Here is an 18663-nt window from a genome sequence, read left to right on the forward strand (position 1 = left end):
CATGGCATGGCACTCCTTGTGTGCATCAGCACTGCACATGGGCCAGCTCATCACATGGGTCAGGAGGCCCTGGGTTTGAACCTTAGACCTCCCATGTGGTAGGCGGATGCCCTATCCGTTGGGCCAAATCCGCTTACCCTTTGTTGGGCTTTTGATTACTGATTCAATCACTTTTCTGAGATTGATATGCTGAGATCTTCTATTTCTTCTTAAGTAAATGTAAGTAGTTTGTGAGTTTCTAAGAATTTGACCATTTCATGTAAGTTATCTAATGTATTGGCATATAGTTGTTCATAGCACTCACTTACAGTCCTTTTTATTTCAGTGGGACCAGTAGTAATAGCCCCCTTTTCAATTTTTATTTGCATTATTTGGATCCCCTCTCTTTCTTTATCAGTCTGGCTAAAGGTTTGTTGATTTTATTGCTCTTTCAAGAACCAACTTTTGATTTTCTCAATACTATTGTCTTATGTTTTCTATTTCATTTATCTCCTCTCTAATCTTTATTATTTCCTTCCTTCTGCACACTTTGGGTATAGCTTGCTCTTCTTCTCCTAGTTCTCCAGTTTTAGGCTAGGTCTCTAATTTGAAGTCTTTCCTCTTTTATAATGTAAACATTTAGAGCTATACATTTCCCTGGCAGAACTACCTTCACTGCATCCCAAAAGTTTTGATATTTTGTATTTTCATTTGCATTTGCATCAAGATATTTCCTAATTTTGCTTCTGATTTCCTCTTTAACCCATTGGTTGTTTATGTTGTTTAATTTCCACATATTTGTGAATTTTCCCTTCCTCCCTATTATTATTTCTAGCTTCATTCCATTGTGGTCAAAGAATACATATTGTAATATTTCTTTTTTTTTTTTTTAAAGATTTATTTATTTAATTTCCCCCCCTCCCCTGGTTGTCTGTTCTTGGTGTCTATTTGCTGCGTCTTGTTTCTTTGTCCGCTTCTGTTGTCGTCAGCGGCACGGGAAGTGTGGGTGGCGCCATTCCTGGGCAGGCTGCTCTTTCTTTTCGCGCTGGGCGGCTTTCCTCACGGGCGCACTCCTTGCGCGTGGGGCTCCCCCACGCGGGGGACACCCTTGCGTGGCACGGCACTCCTTGCGCGCATCAGCACTGCACATGGCCAGCTCCACACGGGTCAAAGAGGCCCGGGGTTTGAACCGCGGACCTCCCATATGGTAGACGGACGCCCTAACCACTGGGCCAAAGTCCGTTTCCCATATTTCATTATTTTTTAATTTATTGAGACTTGTTTTGTAACTCAGCATATGGTCTATCCTGGAGAATGATCCATGGGCACCCAAGGAGAATGTGTATTCTGTTTTCGTTGGATGCAGTGTTCCATATATGTCTGTTAGGTCTGTTGGTTTAGTGTATCATTCAAGTCCTGTACTTCCTTACTGATCTTCTGACTAGATATTCTGTTATTGAGAGTGGTGCGTTAAAGTCTCCTACTATTAATATAGAACTGTCTATTTCTCCCTTCAAATCTGTCAGTATTTGCTTCATATATTTTGGGGCTCCACTCTTAGGTGCATATATATTTATAGTTATTATGTGTTCTCAATGAATTGTTCCTTTTATCAGTATGCACCTCGTAACTGTTTTAGACTTAAAGTCTATTTTACCCAATATTAATATAACCACCCTAGCTCTTTTTTGATTACTACTTGCAGTTTGAAATTCCCCCAAAAAGGAAGATTATGTTTATGGGCTGGTCCACTCCTGTGGGTGTGAGCAACCTTTTCAATTGGACGATGTCAATGAGGCATGACTCACGTTGAGTCTCCACCTTCTTGCTGGGTCTGATAAAAAATGGAGACACCGGAAAGTAGAGCTCTGCCATTTTTGACCCTGCCATGTGACAGAAAGGAGAGGCTTAACTAGCCAAGGCCCTGGGGAGAGACGAGCCATTTGCCTAAAAACTTGCAGCTGAAATCAGGAAGAAAGCAGAACAGCTGGGCCTGAGAGAAGATACCCAGTAAGAGCTAGGCCCTATGTCTGGTTGCCATCAAGTGAGCTCCAGGAAATGGTAAACGCAGAGGGAAGGGCAGAAACCAGGCAGAGATTGCTCGCCATCTTGCTTCAACACATGGCCACTGACTTGGGTGAGAAAACACCTCCTTGGCTGAGAAAGCTTGATTTGGACTTTTCACAGTCTGGGAACTGTAAGCTTTTTTTTTTTTTTTTTTTTTAAAGATTTATTTATTTATTTAATTCCCCCCCTCCCCTGGTTGTCTGTTCTTGGTGTCTATTTGCTGCATCTTGTTTCTTTGTCCGCTTCTGTTGTCGTCAGCGGCACGGGAAGTGTGGGCGGCGCCATTCCTGGGCAGGCTGCTCTTTCTTTTCACGCTGGGCGGCTTTTCTCACGGGCGCACTCCTTGCGAGTGGGGCTCCCCCACGTGGGGGACACCCTTGCGTGGCACGGCACTCCTTGCGCACATCAGCACTGCGCATGGCCAGCTCCACACGGGTCAAGGAGGCCCGGGGTTTGAACCGCGGACCTCCCATATGGTAGACGGACGCCCTAACCACTGGGCCAAAGCCCGTTTCCCTGTAAGCTTTTATTCCAAATAAATACTCTTTATAAAAGCCAACATGCTTTAAGAGCGGGCGTAGCTCAGTGGTTGAGCCCCTACTTCACATGTATAAAGTCCCAAGTTCAATTTCCAGTATCTCCTAAATAAATAAATAAATAGCTTTAAGAGAGGGAGAGATAAAAAAAAAAAAACCCAACACATCTCTAGTACTTTGCATCAGCAGCCCTTGACAAACTAAAACACATGATATATATTTTTCCTATCCTTCTACACTTAACCTACTTATATCGTTGACTTTAAGGTGAATTTCTTGCAGACAGCATATAGTTAGGTCATGCTTTTTTATCCATTCTGCCAATCTCTGTCTTTTGACTGTAGAATTTAATCCATTTACATTTAAAGTCATTACTAATAATATACGACTCTCTTCTGCCATTTTTCTATTTAGTCTTTGTAAGTCATACCTTTTTTGTCCCTCACTTCTGTTAAAGCCTACTTTTATATTTATTGGCTTTCTTGTGTTGTACTATATCAAGTGACTTCTTATTTCTTTATTTTTCATCTGTTTTCATTGTGGTTACCTCAAGATCAAAATTTAATACTCTAAATGTATAACAATTATATTTGATTTAAAACCAACTTAACTTCAAAAGCATATAAATTTTTCCTATATCCTTGTGTACCCACCCACCACCATTTTTTTGTATGGTTACCATTTATATCTTTGTACACTGTATATCCAAAGACTTAGATTTCCCATTACTTTTTAAAATTTTTTTCATTACTTTTATGCACTTGCCTTTTACACATGTAGGAAGTAAGAAGGGGAGTTACATACCAAACAATACAATGCAATAATGCTGGCATTTGTAATTACTCAAATAGTTACCTTTACTGTAGGTCTTTATTTCTTTATGATGCTTTGAACCACTGTCTAGTGTCCTTTCATTTCAGTCTGAAGAACACCTTTTAACATAGATTATAGGCAGGTCTAGTGGTAATATACTCCCTCATCTTTTATTTATCTCAGAATGTCTTAATTTCTCCCTCATTTTTGAAAGAGTGTCTCACCAGATATTAAATTCTTGGCTGAATTTGGTTTCCTTTAGAACTTTAAGTATTTCAACGCACTGCTTCTTGCCTCCATGGTTTCCGATGAGAAACTGGCACTAAATCTTACTGGGACTCTCTACAATGTAACATGTTACTTTTCAATTACAGCTTTCAGAACTCTCTCCTTGTCCTTTGCATTTGATACTGTAATCAATATATGACGGGGTATTTTTTTCTTCAAGTTTAGCTTGTTTGGTGTTCTCTGAGCTCCTTGGATATGCATAGTCATGTCTTTTGTTAAGTTTGGGAAGTTCTCTCTCATTATTTCTTTGAATATTCTTTCTGTCCCTTTCTCTCTTTCTTCTCCTTCTGGGTCCCTATAATGCATATATTAGTGTGCTTGATGATGTCCCAAAGCTGTCTTAGGCTATTTTCACCTTTAATACTCCTTTTTTAAAAATTTCTCCCCCCTCCCTCCATTGTCTGCTCTCTGTGTCCATTCACTATGTGTTCTTCTGTGTCTGCTTGTATTTCATTATGCACCTCTGGGAACCGGTCCTAGAACCTTTTGGACTGGGAGAGAGGTGATCATTCTCTTGTGCCACCTCAGCTCCATGGTCTGCTGTGTCTCTTATTGTCTCTCCTCTGTTTCTCTTTTTGTTGCATCATCCTGCTTCACCAGTTCTCTGCGTGGGCCAGCACTCCTGCACAGGGCAGCACTCCACGAGGGCCAGCAAACCTGCACAGGACAGCACTCCTGTGCAGGCAGCACCCCTGCATGGGACAGCACTCCACATGGGTCAGTTTGCCACGTGGGCCAGCATGCCTTCATCAGGAGGTCCCGGGTATCAAACCCTGGACCTCCTATATGGTGGAAGGGAGCCCAATTGCTTGAACCACATCCACTTTCCCCTAATGGTTTTTTATCTCACCTAACGTGTCTTTCATTCCCATGAATTCTGTTAGTTTTCAAATTCTTTGTGCTTGCTAAGTGTCTTCTTGATGTCCTTTATCTCTTTAGCCATATTGTCTTTCAACTCATCAATTTGATTTTGAAAATTTGTGTGCATCTCACTGATTAGCTGTACCAAAATCCTGCATCTCTTATGGGGCTTTGATTTCATTTTAAGTAAAAGCCAAAGTTCTTCTAATGGCCCACAAGGTTACACAGTCTGATTCTACTTTCCTAATCTCCTCTCCGTTAGCTAGGACTGACTGCAGTGACTTCCTTATTCTTCCTTAGAGAAGCCAAAGACCTTTATTCACAGGTCTGTCTTTCTATAAGTTGAATAATGCTAATTAAATACATTAATCCTTGCGAATAGTGGGTGACCCCTCCCAGGCAAATATTGCATATTTAAGAGAAACCCTTTAGATGCAGATGTCCAGATCCAAAGAAGTGAAGCTATTTATGGGAATTTGAGATATTACAAAGCATGTTTTGGATGTGCCAGATTCTTCAGCTAACCAAGTTATACCAATAGCCCACCATAGTCCTCAGGGAGGGAAGGGAATTGGCTCCTAATCCTAATCTCATCTTTTCCATCTCCAATAAAACTGCCCTCCTGATTCTGGCTTTTCTCTGGAGAAGAATCATTTATCTGAGTTTTTAAAAAAATGTATCCTTTTTTCCTCTTCTGAATTCCTATTTTCCACCCCTAATATCCTATAAGAAATAAAGGCCCCTGAATGAACACTTCCATTCTTTCCTGAAAAGGCAAGCATCTTAAGTCATTTTGCAGTCCAGGCAATCCTCGTTCTATTTTGCAACATTCCATCTGCATCATTTCAGCTAAATTTAAATTCCTCATTAAATCTTTTTTAATGCATCTGGCTCTAATCTTTACTCTTCTTTGTCTTAACCCATTTACTTTTCTTTATTTTTCCTGTCAGTGTCTCCTTCCCTTCTCTACGCAGTTTTCTGGTCACAATTTAATACCCGGTAGTTACTTCTATTCCTCACTTGTTCATTGAGTCTTTCATGCACTGAGACAACAAGCTATTTATTTGGCTTTTCAATCTTCACAGCATTGTTACAGGCCTTCCTGTATATTCTACTGTGTGTTCCAGGGCCAGAGCACAACAATCCTGTTTACTAGAGAGAGTCACCATCACTATCCACTACCCTCTACTTTTCCCCACATTTGAAGTAATGATAACTTCAATTAAAATTGTAGTGGGGAGCAGATGTAGCTCAAGTGGTTAAGTGCCTGCTTCCCACATACTAAGTCCCAGGTTTGATCCCTGGTACCTCCTAAAAACAAAAAACAAAACAAACAAGCAAACAAATGAAAAAACCAACTTGGGGGAGCCAGTATACCTCAGTGGTTGAGCGGCCCCAGTATCTAAAAAAAAAAAATTATAGGTAAGCAGCTGATCCCAACTGAGATGGAAAATTCCCTGGAGAATTAGACCTTGGAATTTTTATATGTATTTAACAATGTTCAGAAGAAAATTTCAGAATGGAAATAATACAATGATCAGATTTCTTATCTCTTGATGGGATATCCGAAACTAAGAAGCTTCATGGCCGCCTTCTGGCGTTTGCAGAGAAGCACAAGCCCTGCTTTGCACTGTATGGCATCCTAAGGGCACCTTCAAAACTAGCTGGCCATGAACCCAGAAGGTAAACTGGGGCAGCACACACATCGCTTGAAAAAGAACTGAACTGTAATTTATCTCACTGGATATGGTAGGTATTTCAGAGCAGTTGAGGTTTACCTCTAGAGGTATGAGAGAAGGAAAAGTATACCTGCCGGTGGCCTCATGTCACAAAAAAGAACTAAAGAAGGAAGGTGATGAGTCATGGAAAATAATGGGCACTGTCACCTATGTGGTCATAAAGCCTCACAGCAAGAGGTTCCAGTCTGAAAGCTCCTATTGTCCTCTTGAATTTGGCTTGTCTCCTTTCACCCACTGCCCAGTGACCACAGCTGGACCTCCCAAGGCACAATCTCAAACCTCAGATAATTTCAGTTATCTTCAAGGGTGAAGAATCCCTTCTGATGTTTGTGACCAGCCTGCATCCAGACACAGATTGCAAAAAGGGCACCACATTTCTAGATCTGGTAGAAATTTTTGGTGACTCTGTAAAAAGTAGGCCCAATTCCAGATGCAACTAGGAAGCCAGAATGCATGTGGTAAGAAATAAGTGGACACTTTTAAATTACTTGAGGGTACACTTGTGAAAAATGCCTGTGAATGAGTGGAAGAAAAAAGACAGGATAAGGTCTCAGAGAGGAAGTAAGGTCTGGGAGTACTTTTTTTAATGATAGGAAAGGCCTAAGGATATTTACATTAAGACAGAAAGGAACCAGGGAGGAGAACAGAGATCACCTAAAGCCCAATTTTCTGAGAAGGTAGGAGGTACCAAGGTTAAGAAAACAAGTAGAAAGGTTGACCTTGGAAAAAGTAAAATTTTCCCACTGAAACACAGGGGAGGAGAACGTGGATAAAACAGATAATGTATATGAAAGTGCCTTGTCAAGTTACTGATCCACTCCAATTTAAGTTATTAATACGTTGCACCAACCTAACGTCAATAAGGCAGGCATTCAAAAAAATGGCTGGTAAAATAACTAAGATAAAAAGAAAACCTGAAATGGTGAGGCAGTTATGGGAACTAAAACATTTGAGAAAGGAGAGGAAGAGGGATGGGCAAGTTCACGCTGAATGGACTCAGTTTCCCAAGAAAAGCCAGATGCTACGGTATCCACGAGTGAAGGAGGAGGGACTTGTTTGAGCATCTGAAGAATATGGAAGAGGTCTGAATTAATTGCTTTGAAAAATTTGATAAGGAGTCATGTGTGATAAAAAGTCATTCCAATTTGTAATTACTTTGTTAATGGAAACATTTTAGTTGAGAAATAATGATGGTTTAGTCAGACCAGGTTATATAAATGTGTACTAGAGCCAGGGAAGAGATTGGGGGCAGAGGGAAGTATTCCGGGGTTTGGAATTGCTGGTGAGCAATAGCTGGGGTTCTTGGTGGGGATGATCGGTACTAGGGAGGGGAATATTGAAGAATACTCCTGAGTTGCGTATGAAGGTAGGTAAAGCTAGAAGGAGATTGACTCATTGGGAAAATGGGAAGAGGGAAATAGAGAAAAGCTCATAAAGAAAACAGAAAAGGGGAGTGAATGTAGCTCAAGTGGTTGAGCACCTGATTCCCAAATATGAAGTCTTGGGCTCAATCCCCGGTACCTTCTAAACAAACAAACCAAGGAGAAAACAAACTCTCATTGGGGAGAAGATGTAGCTCAGTGGTTGAGTGCCTGCTTCCCTGTATGAGATCCTAGGTTCAATACCTGGTACCACCTTAAAAAAAAAAAAAGAAGAAGCAAAGAAGAAAAACTATCACTATGAGTAAATGGTGGGGTTAAAAGATAAGAAGATTGTGGTTACAGAAGGAAGGTCCAAGTTGAAGGGCTTAGAACAAGAAATCCACAGTTCAGCTCTGCTGGTAGATGGAGATAAGCCTATAAGTTCATAGTTCAATCCTGAATCCTGGTTGTCTAAATATGTTGTTTCTACCTTTACACAATGAAGAAATATTTAGAGATGTGGGAAGAAATCAGATCTGCTAAGACCAGGGTCTGAAACTTTAAATTTATTCAGAAGAGAAAAGTCTTTGTTTCTTCTCTTGTTGCAAGGATGGTAGGAGGTATGATATTTATATTAAACTATTCTTAACTCTGGGACAGATGCTAACATATTGGTTGTAGCTGAAGGAAGGAGGCCAAAAAGAACTGCAAGACTCTTTAACCTGAGGCTAAGTACAGAAATGGCTCATTTCTTTTATACTGAAACATTATTTGGTGCAGTAAAACTCTGAAATATCCTCTAAGGAAATACTTGTTTTCTTGGTTTTTTTTTTTAAAGGCACTGGCTCTCTAACCAATCAAATACAAATACCATATTTTGAGAAACGACCTAAAAATAATACTGCATAATGAACAAAGTCATATATATATATATATAAATGTGTATATACACAAACACAGCAGTTTTGATGTTATTTCACTGACTAAAAATGAAGGTTCAACTGGATCTGAGAATAACTCTTGCTCTTCTTATAAGAAGACAAAAATGCCCCCAAATATTCTGTAATATGTTGGCTGACTAACCTCTTTGTGCAACAAAGGGATTATGCAATTTATCCATTTTTGAGAGCCAGGATGGCATCCTGGGAGTGGAATGAGGATGTGATCAATAGCTCTATTCCTGCTTTGGTATCAACCTATTTATCAGTACTAATTCCACAGCCCACTACAGATGGAGTCCATCTCATGCACAAAAAATGGTGGGTGGAGATGAGATAACTTCATAGCTCAACTCTGGATCTTGGTTGTATAAATACGTACATTTACATAGTTCATAAAGATTGAAATATCAAAGTTAGACTTTCATCTCCTATCTTCCTACCTCTACTAAGACAGGTCAAGAAACATCACTATTTCTAAACTTCCTAATAACTCTCATCTCCTAGAGAATTTGTTTTGTTCTCTTGTGTTCTGATTTTACTTACTAGAATTAAAGAAGAGGAAGCACTTACTGAAAACTTGTTATTCTCATCTATCACTTTGTAAGGACGATTTACTGAAAATCTGTATTGCATGTTTTTTGCTTACTGAATCAGTTTCACATTTTACTGCAAAGTAGTCATTGCCAGATTGAGAGAGCCAATAAGTATACATTGTTGTTTCCTTCCAATTGTCCTAAGCACACCTTGGAAGATAGTTGTAGCAGTTTGGCATTATTTATGAATTCCAAAAATAGATATTGGATTATGTTTGTAAACTGATCTGTTCCTGTGGGGATATTAGATTGTACTGGATTCAGAGGTTTCACTTTTACGTGATTAAATTATGATTAAGGCTTTGAGTGGGCCATTACAGTAGGACATTGAGTCCTCACCCACCAAGAACTGGGACTCACAGAGAAAACCACAGGGCAGAGCAAAGAGTGGAGTTTTGAGTTTTGATGTTGGAGTTTTTAATGCTGGAGGTCCAGGAAGTAAATACACAGAGAAGCTGATATGTGAGGAAAGAGAGAAGGCTCCACTAGACACAGCCGAGGCCCCCGGATGAGAGACAAGCTGTTCTCCTGACAGTTTACAGCTGACCTTTCAGAGAGAACAAAACAGCTGAGATCAGAGAAGAATGAGCCCCCAGAGAGAGACTTATCTCAGCCTACAGCTGATATTGGAAGAAGCTGGGACCACAGAACCTTAAGAGGAAGAGGAAGCCTGAACCCTTGCAGATATTGGCAGCCATCTTGCTCCAACACAAGGCAACAGACTTTGGTCAGGAAAGTAATGTATGCTTTATGATCTAGTAACTGTAAGCTTCTACCCCGAATAAATACCCTTTATAAAAGTCAACAGATTTCTGGTATTTTGCATCAGTACCCTTTTGGCTAACTAATACAGTAGTAAAGGGAGTTTTCTTCATTTTGACAATAAAAACCATCATCAGATCACCACAGCTAATCAAACAATAACATTTACAGTCAAAAAGGCAAATTTCTTGAGAAAGTTGGATAGAGTAGTTGCAAATAAAAGATTTATAATAAGGGAAACGGACTTTGGCCCAGTGGTTAGGGCGTCCGTCTACCACATGGGAGGTCCGCGGTTCAAGCCCCGGGCCTCCTTGACCCGTGTGGAGCTGGCCCATGCGCAGCGCTGATGCGCGCAAGGAGTGCCGTGCCATGCAGGGGTGTCCCCTGCGTAGGGGAGCCCCACGCGCAAGGAGTGCACCCATAAGGAGAGCCGCCCAGCGCGAAGGAGGGAGCAGCCTGCCGAGGAATGGCGTCGCCCACACTTCCCGTGCCGCTCACGACAACAGGAGCAGACAAAGAAACAAGACGCAGCAAAAAGACACAGAAAACAGACAACCGGGGGAGGGGAGGGGAATTAAATAAATAAAAATAAATCTTTTTAAAAAAAAGATTTATAATAATAAATATCTTGTACTTGGAATTGTAATGCATAATCCTATCCCCACAAGAAATAACCAGATTGAAAGCATCTCCTGTTATTCACTAAGCCACTGGTCGATTTATGTCTCACGGGCACGAGCAATGGGCACACCAGGACTGTACCTGGGGCAAAACGTACAATTAGTACAAAAGTAAATATGACAGAAAAAAGGAGGTGAACACCAAGAGGCAGAATACCTGTGCTAAATCAAAGAGGATAGAGATAGTTTAAAAAAAAAAAAAAACCTGGGGAAACGGACTTGGCCCAGTGGTTAGGGCGTCCGTCTACCACATGGGGGGTCCGAGGTTCAAACCCTGGGCCTCCTTGACCCGTGTGGAGCTGGCCCATGCGCAGTGCTAATGCACGCAAGGAGTGCCGCGCTGCCACGCAGGGGTGTCCCCCGCACAAGGGAGCCCCACGCACAAGGAGTGCGCCCCCGTAAGGAGAGCCGCCCAGCATGAAAGAGAGTGCAGCCTGCCCAGGAATGGCGCCGCCCACACTTCCCGTGCCACTGACGACAACAGAAGCAGACAAAAGAAACAAGACGCAGCAAATAGACACAGAGAACAGACAACCAGGGGAGGGGGGGGGAATTAAATAAATAAAATAAATAAATCATTTGAAAAAAAAAAAAAACCTGGAGGGTATCAGCAAAGTTTTGGGAAGGAACATGGGGGAAAAAGCAAGAATAACCATTCTCAACTCCACTTAATGTCAGATACCCCAACCGCAGGGAAGCCCTATATTTCACAGGATTCACTCTTGGCCTTGCCCATTGCCTTCCCAGAAGGAACTTCTCAAAAAAAAACACCTAACTAGATTTGCTAGAAAGACAAAGAGTTCATTCAACAGAAATGACAAAGAAAAATATTCGATAACCATGTGATCTTCCACATATTAAGATAATGCTATGAAACACAAATTTGCACATGCTTTTGGAATTGTTTCTCTAATTACTCACCATCTACTGAGACAAATTCATGCTGCTCCTCCCACACTGTCTTGCTTATTAGTCCCTTTGTGATCAATGATCTGCCTTTGCCAGATGGCTGGTCTGGGTTAAGAGTACAACATGAGATCATAGAACAAAGCAGAGCTAACTGGCCTACCCAGGAATTGAACCTGTGACCCTGACCTCATTAAGTCTAGAAAACAGTTAACCCATCACAAACATGCCTGAGCAGCAGCATAAATAATTCCAAGAAAGCTCACTGCATCTGTCACATTGAGACTCTGGCAGGGAAACAGACTTAATATTATTCTATTATAGACTTAATACTAGTCTAGCAATGGAAGAACTTTTATCATTGATAAAAAGAGTGTGGCCACCAGAGGTTCTGAGGGGAGGGAGAGGGAAGAATAGGTGTAATCTGCGGGCATTTTCAGGACCTTGGAAGTCCTGCATGACATTGCAACAAAGGATACTGGCCATTATATACTTTGTCAGAACCTACAGAATTGTGAGGGACAGATGTAAACTACAGGCCACCATTGGTAGCAATGCTCCAATATGTGCTCATCAATTGTAACAAATGTACCACACAAATGAAGGATGTTGTTAATGTGGGAAAGTGTGGGAGGGGAGGGAGGGGGTGGAGCATATGGGAATCTCCTAAATTTTTTATGTGACATTTACATAATCTAAAGCTTCTTTAAAAATTAAAAAATTAAAAAGTACCAGAAATGGATTTCACTTCTAAAATTTCAACCTGCCATCAATCCTCCAAAATGCTAACTTTACATTATACCCTTGAAAAATAAATGTTATCTTCCTCTGATAAGGAGAAAAAAAAGAAGAAAAGAGCTTTACAAAATGGGGGGAAAAGTCTGAATGCAATCATTTAGGGAAGCATGGAATTCACCAGCAGGGCATCAGGGTCTTAACAGTTTTCTGGATCTGTCACAAAGAAAATCCCAAAGCACATCAGCTGAGACAATAAATGGCCTTGGCAATGGGGTTGGGAGTAATGATGTTTCTACTTCCAAAAATAGTGATCTTGGGACACGGCCTTTGCTTTTTACTTCTCCCAAACGAGGAGACCACGGGTTAACAGTTATAGACTAATTTTCACAGACTAGTCATTGAATCTGGCTTATCCCAGATTTAAATAATAACCAAGTTTTCAGGTAACTGTTTCACTCCCTTCCTGCGTGCCATTCTACTTCCCTGCAGTCTCAGTCAATTCTTCACCAAGGTGAGCAGTGTAAGGCCAGTGGACCTAGGTTCTTACTTTCCCAGGTAAGAAGCTCAACACCTTTATAGCAGGTTGTAACTTAGACTAATTCTTCTTAGCTGTGGCTACCTGCTCTAAAATTCTCTTCTAACAACCTATATCTAGTGAGCTATGCACTTACTTTGATCTCACTATTTTCCAAAGTGTTTCGAGGTTGCAATTTTTGTATCTTTTCCTCAAACACTTAATATTTAATATAGTCAGGAGTGGAGGTGGCTCGAGCAGTTGAGCACCTGCCTCCCACATGGGAGGTCCCAGTTCCCCATGCCTCCTAAAGAAAAAAACAAATGAGCAGACAAAGCAAAAATAATGAGCAAACAACAAAGAGACAACAAGCAAACTGACAAGGGAGCCAAAAAATAATTTAAAAATTTAAAAATATTTACTATAATGCAAGTTTATTGAAATTTCCATTTAAGGTCCACACCTTGAAGACAGCATGTGGAATGAAATAAGCCAGGCACAAAAGGACAAATATTCTATGATCTCACTTGTATGAAACAACTAGAATACACAAATTCATAGGAACAAAAAGTAGATTACAAGGTCCAAGGGGGTGGGGGTGGGAAATGGGGAGTTAATGCTTAATGGATACAAGAGCTTCTGTGTGGGGTGATGGAAAGTTTTGGTAATGGATGGTGGTGAAGGTAGCACAACATGTGAGTGTAATTAACACCACTGAACTATATACTTCAAAGTCTTTAAACTGAAAGTCATTAAATTGGGAAATGTTATGTCGTATATAAGAAAAAAATAATAATGGCACAAAATGTAATGATAACTGGAGTTCAGCAGTTGCCTGAACATACAAATTACAGTGACCATTCAACAACTGGAATAGTTCTTATTTATGATCACAAACACTATACCAACCCATTAAGAGTTACATTTTTGACAAAAGGAACAAACTAATAAAATAAGTATAAAACATAGGCTTACTACAACTGTACACAATTTCTATTTTTTGAATGCCATCTCAGGGACGAAATCTGACGTCCAACAGTAACTGAAACTTATATTCACTTTTATCTAATCTTAATAGAAAATGATGACTAATGAACAGAAATAAATTTTCAAACCACATCAATAAAACATGAAACTGCTGTTCTTCCTCAACTCTACACAAATTCTGAACTGTAAAACTAACAGCTTATTCAACAAATATGCTGTCTGTCTATACAGTTAAAAGTTTAAAGTTCCATGCAGAAAGAAATTTCCAAAATCATAGGGTCAAAACAGGAGCATATTTATAAATGTTTAAGCACCTGGTAATGATCTTATTTATAAAATACACTCCTACACAAACAACAATAAGGCAAACCAGGCACACAAGAGTTTGAATTTAGAAAATGTAAGTGTGAAAAAAAAAAACAGGGAAATTTGCCTTAGCATTATCATTTAAAATGATCTATTTGTGTATGTTAAGTATTATTTATAAAAAATATTTCCTTGAAACATTCTTTAATTCTTTCTGCTAATATAGGCAGTGCTGGAGACTGAGCCCAGGACCTTATACATGGAAAACAGACACTGAAACCACTGAGCTATATCCACTTCCCATCCTGCTAATATTTTTCAAAAAGGAGGAAGGTCCCAGAAATAAAAATTAAAAACCTGCTAAAATTTTAAGAAACATCTGTAAAGAACTGAAATAATTTTAAAAATGAATAGTTAAGACTGTTGGTGGTAGCTTCTTACAAGTACTTGACAAAATAAATACTTTTACTGCCTTGTGATTTTGAGACCAATCAATATACTATAAAATACTCTTTGTGGCTCCTTGTCTTCATTTTGAGTCTTAACAAAAGCCGACATTCATTCATAATGAAGTCTTTTTATAGTTACAAGCTATTTCATGTGTCTTCTGAAGATATATTAAACCTTTGGGTGCTCAATAAAACTGACCAAGTCATTGACCCTATCACAAAAACCTGAGAAGCTATTCCAAAATATTTAAATCAAAGACCTGCTAAAGCCAAACTCAATTACCAGCCTAACCAGTGTGCTTGCTTGTTTTATAACAGTTGAAAATTTTCTTCAAATGGGTCCTTTCAAAGGAAACTACAAAAGACGTGCCATAATCAACTTTCTTTGAAATGTCTCAATATTGCCATTCAAACCTATATTAAAGAAGGAATGAAAGATCCTCAGAATTCGCTGTGAAAGAACATCGGAACAGACTGTAGGGGTTACAAGGGCAGATAGGCTTGGGGTCAAACAGAACTCAGTTTGAATCCTTGCTTCATCCCTTATTAACTTTGTGACCTTTTTGAGTCTTAATTTCAATTATCAAATGGAATATAAGGCCAACTTACAGAACTGTTTCGAGAACGCAGATAACATTTTTGATACACTTCTTAAAACAGTACCTAGATCATATTACTCAATAAATGATCGTAATTACTACGAAATGCTTAAGAATCTATTTTTAAGCAAAATTTAATATTCAAATACTAACTGATACAACTCAATAACAGAGCTTTCTTTAATGCACTCAACCTGATTAGCCTTTACATTAGTGCTTTTCAAACTGGGTACTGACACATGAATGGGCTGTGAAGTCATTTAGTGAATCTCAACTGGCATATTAAAAAAATATAATACAACATGTAAGGAGGAATTGCACATAGGAAGTCTAAGCATTGCTTCATGAATTTTTTTAAAAATTGTACATATTTGAAATGTGTTTGCATACTGGGTGATGATGTAAAATGCATTTCTGGCTGTGCAAAAAGTAAGTTCAACAGCCACTGCTTTACATTATAAAATGAGAATAAAAATAATATCTGACAATATTTTTGCTAGACATTGTACTAAGCGTATATATACATTATTCCATTTGATCCCCACAAAAATCATAGAAGGTAGGTACTATTACTTCACAGATGAGGAAACTGAGGCTGAGAGAGATTAAATCCTTAGGGATGCAGAACTAGTAAACAGTAAGGCCAGGGTTCATATTCTGCCACCTGACTCCAAAATGTGTATGATTAATCACTCTAGTAACTACAAGGTTGTAAAATGGTAACTTTTATTTACATAAAAGATATTCAAAAGGTCAACTTTTTCATGAGGCCTAATTCAAATGTGACTTTCTGGGGCGTGTGGCACATTTTGGAGATGATAGGGTAAAAGCACTAGGCATGAGATCCAGCCTCTTCCCCTGGCTTTGTTGCTTTAGTGGTGTGGCACTGGCAAGTCATTTAATCTTGCTGTATCTGGATTTCCTCACCTACAAAACGGGATGATAATATCTGCCCTGCCTTCCCACAGGCCATGGTGAGAAACATATATGCACAGATAACATGTGAATGTTGTATGGTGCTACACATGTTACATGAGATTAATACCTGCCAAGAGGCCCTTTCTTCACAGAAGCATATAGTAAATATGATGAAAGCAAGGTAACCAGGCCTTCATAAACTGTATGCAAAAATAAACTGCACAGTTCTTGGAACACAGTAGGCCTTCAATAAACGTTTATCAAACCAAAAGATGTAAATCAATTCTGTGTACGGTTTATCCCAGTTGTATTTTATTTTTCATTAATTCTTTCCATAGCTATTTGTTGTACACCTACTATGTGCCAGATTAGAAAAGTGGGCTGCAAAAAAGACTAGAAGATGATCCCTTGCTAGAAAATTCCATATTAATTTTAAAGATAAATCCTCCCAACACTGAGTAGGATAAAATAGTAAAATACAGCTTCCTCATCTACCAATAATAACTTCCATTTATTATAACAGTTTATAGAGAACTATGTGACAGCTTTTGATTCTCACACCAATGATCAAAGGATGTCAAAGAAGGAATTATCTTCCTGACTCTAAATTCAGTGCTCCATAAATACTAAGTATTTAGAGTGAAAGTTTCTCTTTGTTAGGTGACTATAAAATGAGCTTTTGAATAAAACACATTTTAAATAATCAGTAATGGAAAGGAGCTGAGTTGAAGTAATGTATAATACAAGTTTATCACCTATATAAACATGCATTTTAAAAAGTATATCCTTACAAATCCTGCCTTTGAAATTATTTTCTTACAAGTAATTTTCGGTTGAACATACTGAACTAGAATTCAGTTTTTTCATATAATAAAGGAGGTAGTAGTCAAGGTATTTTCCCTTTGTTGACTTTTTAAAAATTACTCAAAATTGATTGTTGTATTCAGACTCCTGAGTCACATAAATGCCAATTGTTAGCCATTTTATATATAATTCAACAACTGCTATAGCTGATTTTTACAGGCAACATTGATTTAACTAACCACTTAATGAAATGAAAATCTGCAACAGCTTATTTATTAAGAAGCTTTTATTACAATCGCCTTATCCTTTGTATTCTAACCACTCTCTCTCCACCACCACCTCCAAACAAGCACACACTCTCCCTACCTACATCAGATCAGTTTCCAGACCATTATGTGTAAAACCTTATTAAAATTTCACAACACATGGTGGTAGTCACTAGGTTTTCTTCCCTTCCACCGAATCAACGCCTCTTCAAATGTATTTTTCTCTCTTAAAGTCCAGGATTCAGAAAAACGATTGCGGTACCCCTGAGAACGCCTAATAGAAAATTTTAACGCCTGCTCTTCTGTTTACTGATAACCCAGAATAAAAGCTATACCCCACCCACCGTATCTGTAGGGTTAGCAGGTCCAATCTCGCCGCTACAGAGCTCTGCAAGAAAGAACCCTTATAGAGCCAGGAAAACCATCCAACAACCCCTGGGGACTAGATAAGGAATACACATTTTACGCCACTGGCAAGGGTGCAATCTCCCGGCTCCAGTCCTTGGGAAACAGGGAAAACCTTTGTCTTGCCACAGCCATCAAACTGGTGGCTCATCAGAACTGGGGCAACAAGAGTTTGAGCTAAACGGCTCGGCAGAGGTTAAACAAAGCATTGCAGCTCTAGGGGGGGAGAAAGGGTTGAGCCCGGTCAGCGACCGAGGTCCCAGACAGCCAGGTCTCTCTGGCTCCCGCGGCCGCCGGGAGCCGGGCGGGTGCAAGCCCGGGACGAGGCGCCGAGGAGCGGGAAGGCGAGAAGGCTTAGAAAGTCCCACGCTCTCAGCAAGTTCCCCGGGCGCAGTCGGTCGGCAGGTTTCCTTCCGAGGGCTCCAAAGCCGCGCACCCCGAGCGCAGGTTCCTCGGGGAGGGTCCGCGCCCCGCGCGCGGGGGCACCGCCCCGAAGTCCCCGGCCCGCGGCGTCGAACCCACGCCCCCAGGGCACGATCGGAAATCCCGGGCGGGGGCTCCGCGGGGCGGGTCGCGAGGAGAGGGGAGAAGCCCGCCCGCGGCCCCCATTGTCTGGCTCCGGCCCCTGGCGGAGAAGGCGCTCACCTGGGGTCCCCGCCTCGGCCTCTCGGCTAGCAGGGCCGCTGGACAGCGACGGGCGGCCCCGGGCGGGCGGCGGACGCGGCTGCACAGCCCGCGGCAACCTCCGCAGCGGCAGCGCGGGTCGCGGCGGCAGCACCCGCAGCAGCGCACCCGCCCCTCAGGCGGCCGCGGCCTCCATTGCGCTCCCCGCCGCCGCCGTTGGGCGGCAGTGCGCGCCCGGCCCCGCGCCGCGCGGTCACATGCTCCGCCGGGCGCTCGGGCGCTCGGACCCGCGCCGCGGCCCCGCCCGGCCTCGCCGCCCGGACTGCGCGAGGCGGCCGCCGCCGCGAACTGGACGCCGCGGAAAGGGCGCGCCCCGGCCTGCCCCCAGGCGGCCGCCCTCCGCGCGAGTTCCCAGAAGCGGAGAGCCGACCCCTGGGCCGGGCGTGGGCTTGGTCAGTTCCCTTCCCTTCCCGCGACCTCCTGGGATGGCCGGAGCGGGTGCTGAGTGCCCCGGTTCTGACGTCGCT

The 18663-nt window shown here is 41.3% G+C and overlaps 1 protein-coding gene across 3 annotated transcripts in view; it reads right to left on the reverse strand.

Annotated features, from left to right (window-relative positions):
* CRACD (capping protein inhibiting regulator of actin dynamics) overlaps positions 1-18366 on the reverse strand; it is a 301181-nt gene extending 282815 nt beyond the window's left edge. The window contains exon 1 of one of the 3 annotated variants that reach the window (XM_058298065.2): positions 18158-18366. The gene's annotated coding sequence lies outside the window, so the exon portion shown is untranslated. The remainder of the gene's footprint in view (positions 1-18157) is intronic. The other 2 variants (XM_071216493.1, XM_058298067.2) reach the window with 2 other exon arrangements.
* Between the last annotated feature and the right edge of the window lie 297 nt (positions 18367-18663).

This window comes from Dasypus novemcinctus, chromosome 1 (assembly GCF_030445035.2).
Source record: "Dasypus novemcinctus isolate mDasNov1 chromosome 1, mDasNov1.1.hap2, whole genome shotgun sequence".
Classification (NCBI taxonomy): domain Eukaryota; kingdom Metazoa; phylum Chordata; class Mammalia; order Cingulata; family Dasypodidae; genus Dasypus; species Dasypus novemcinctus.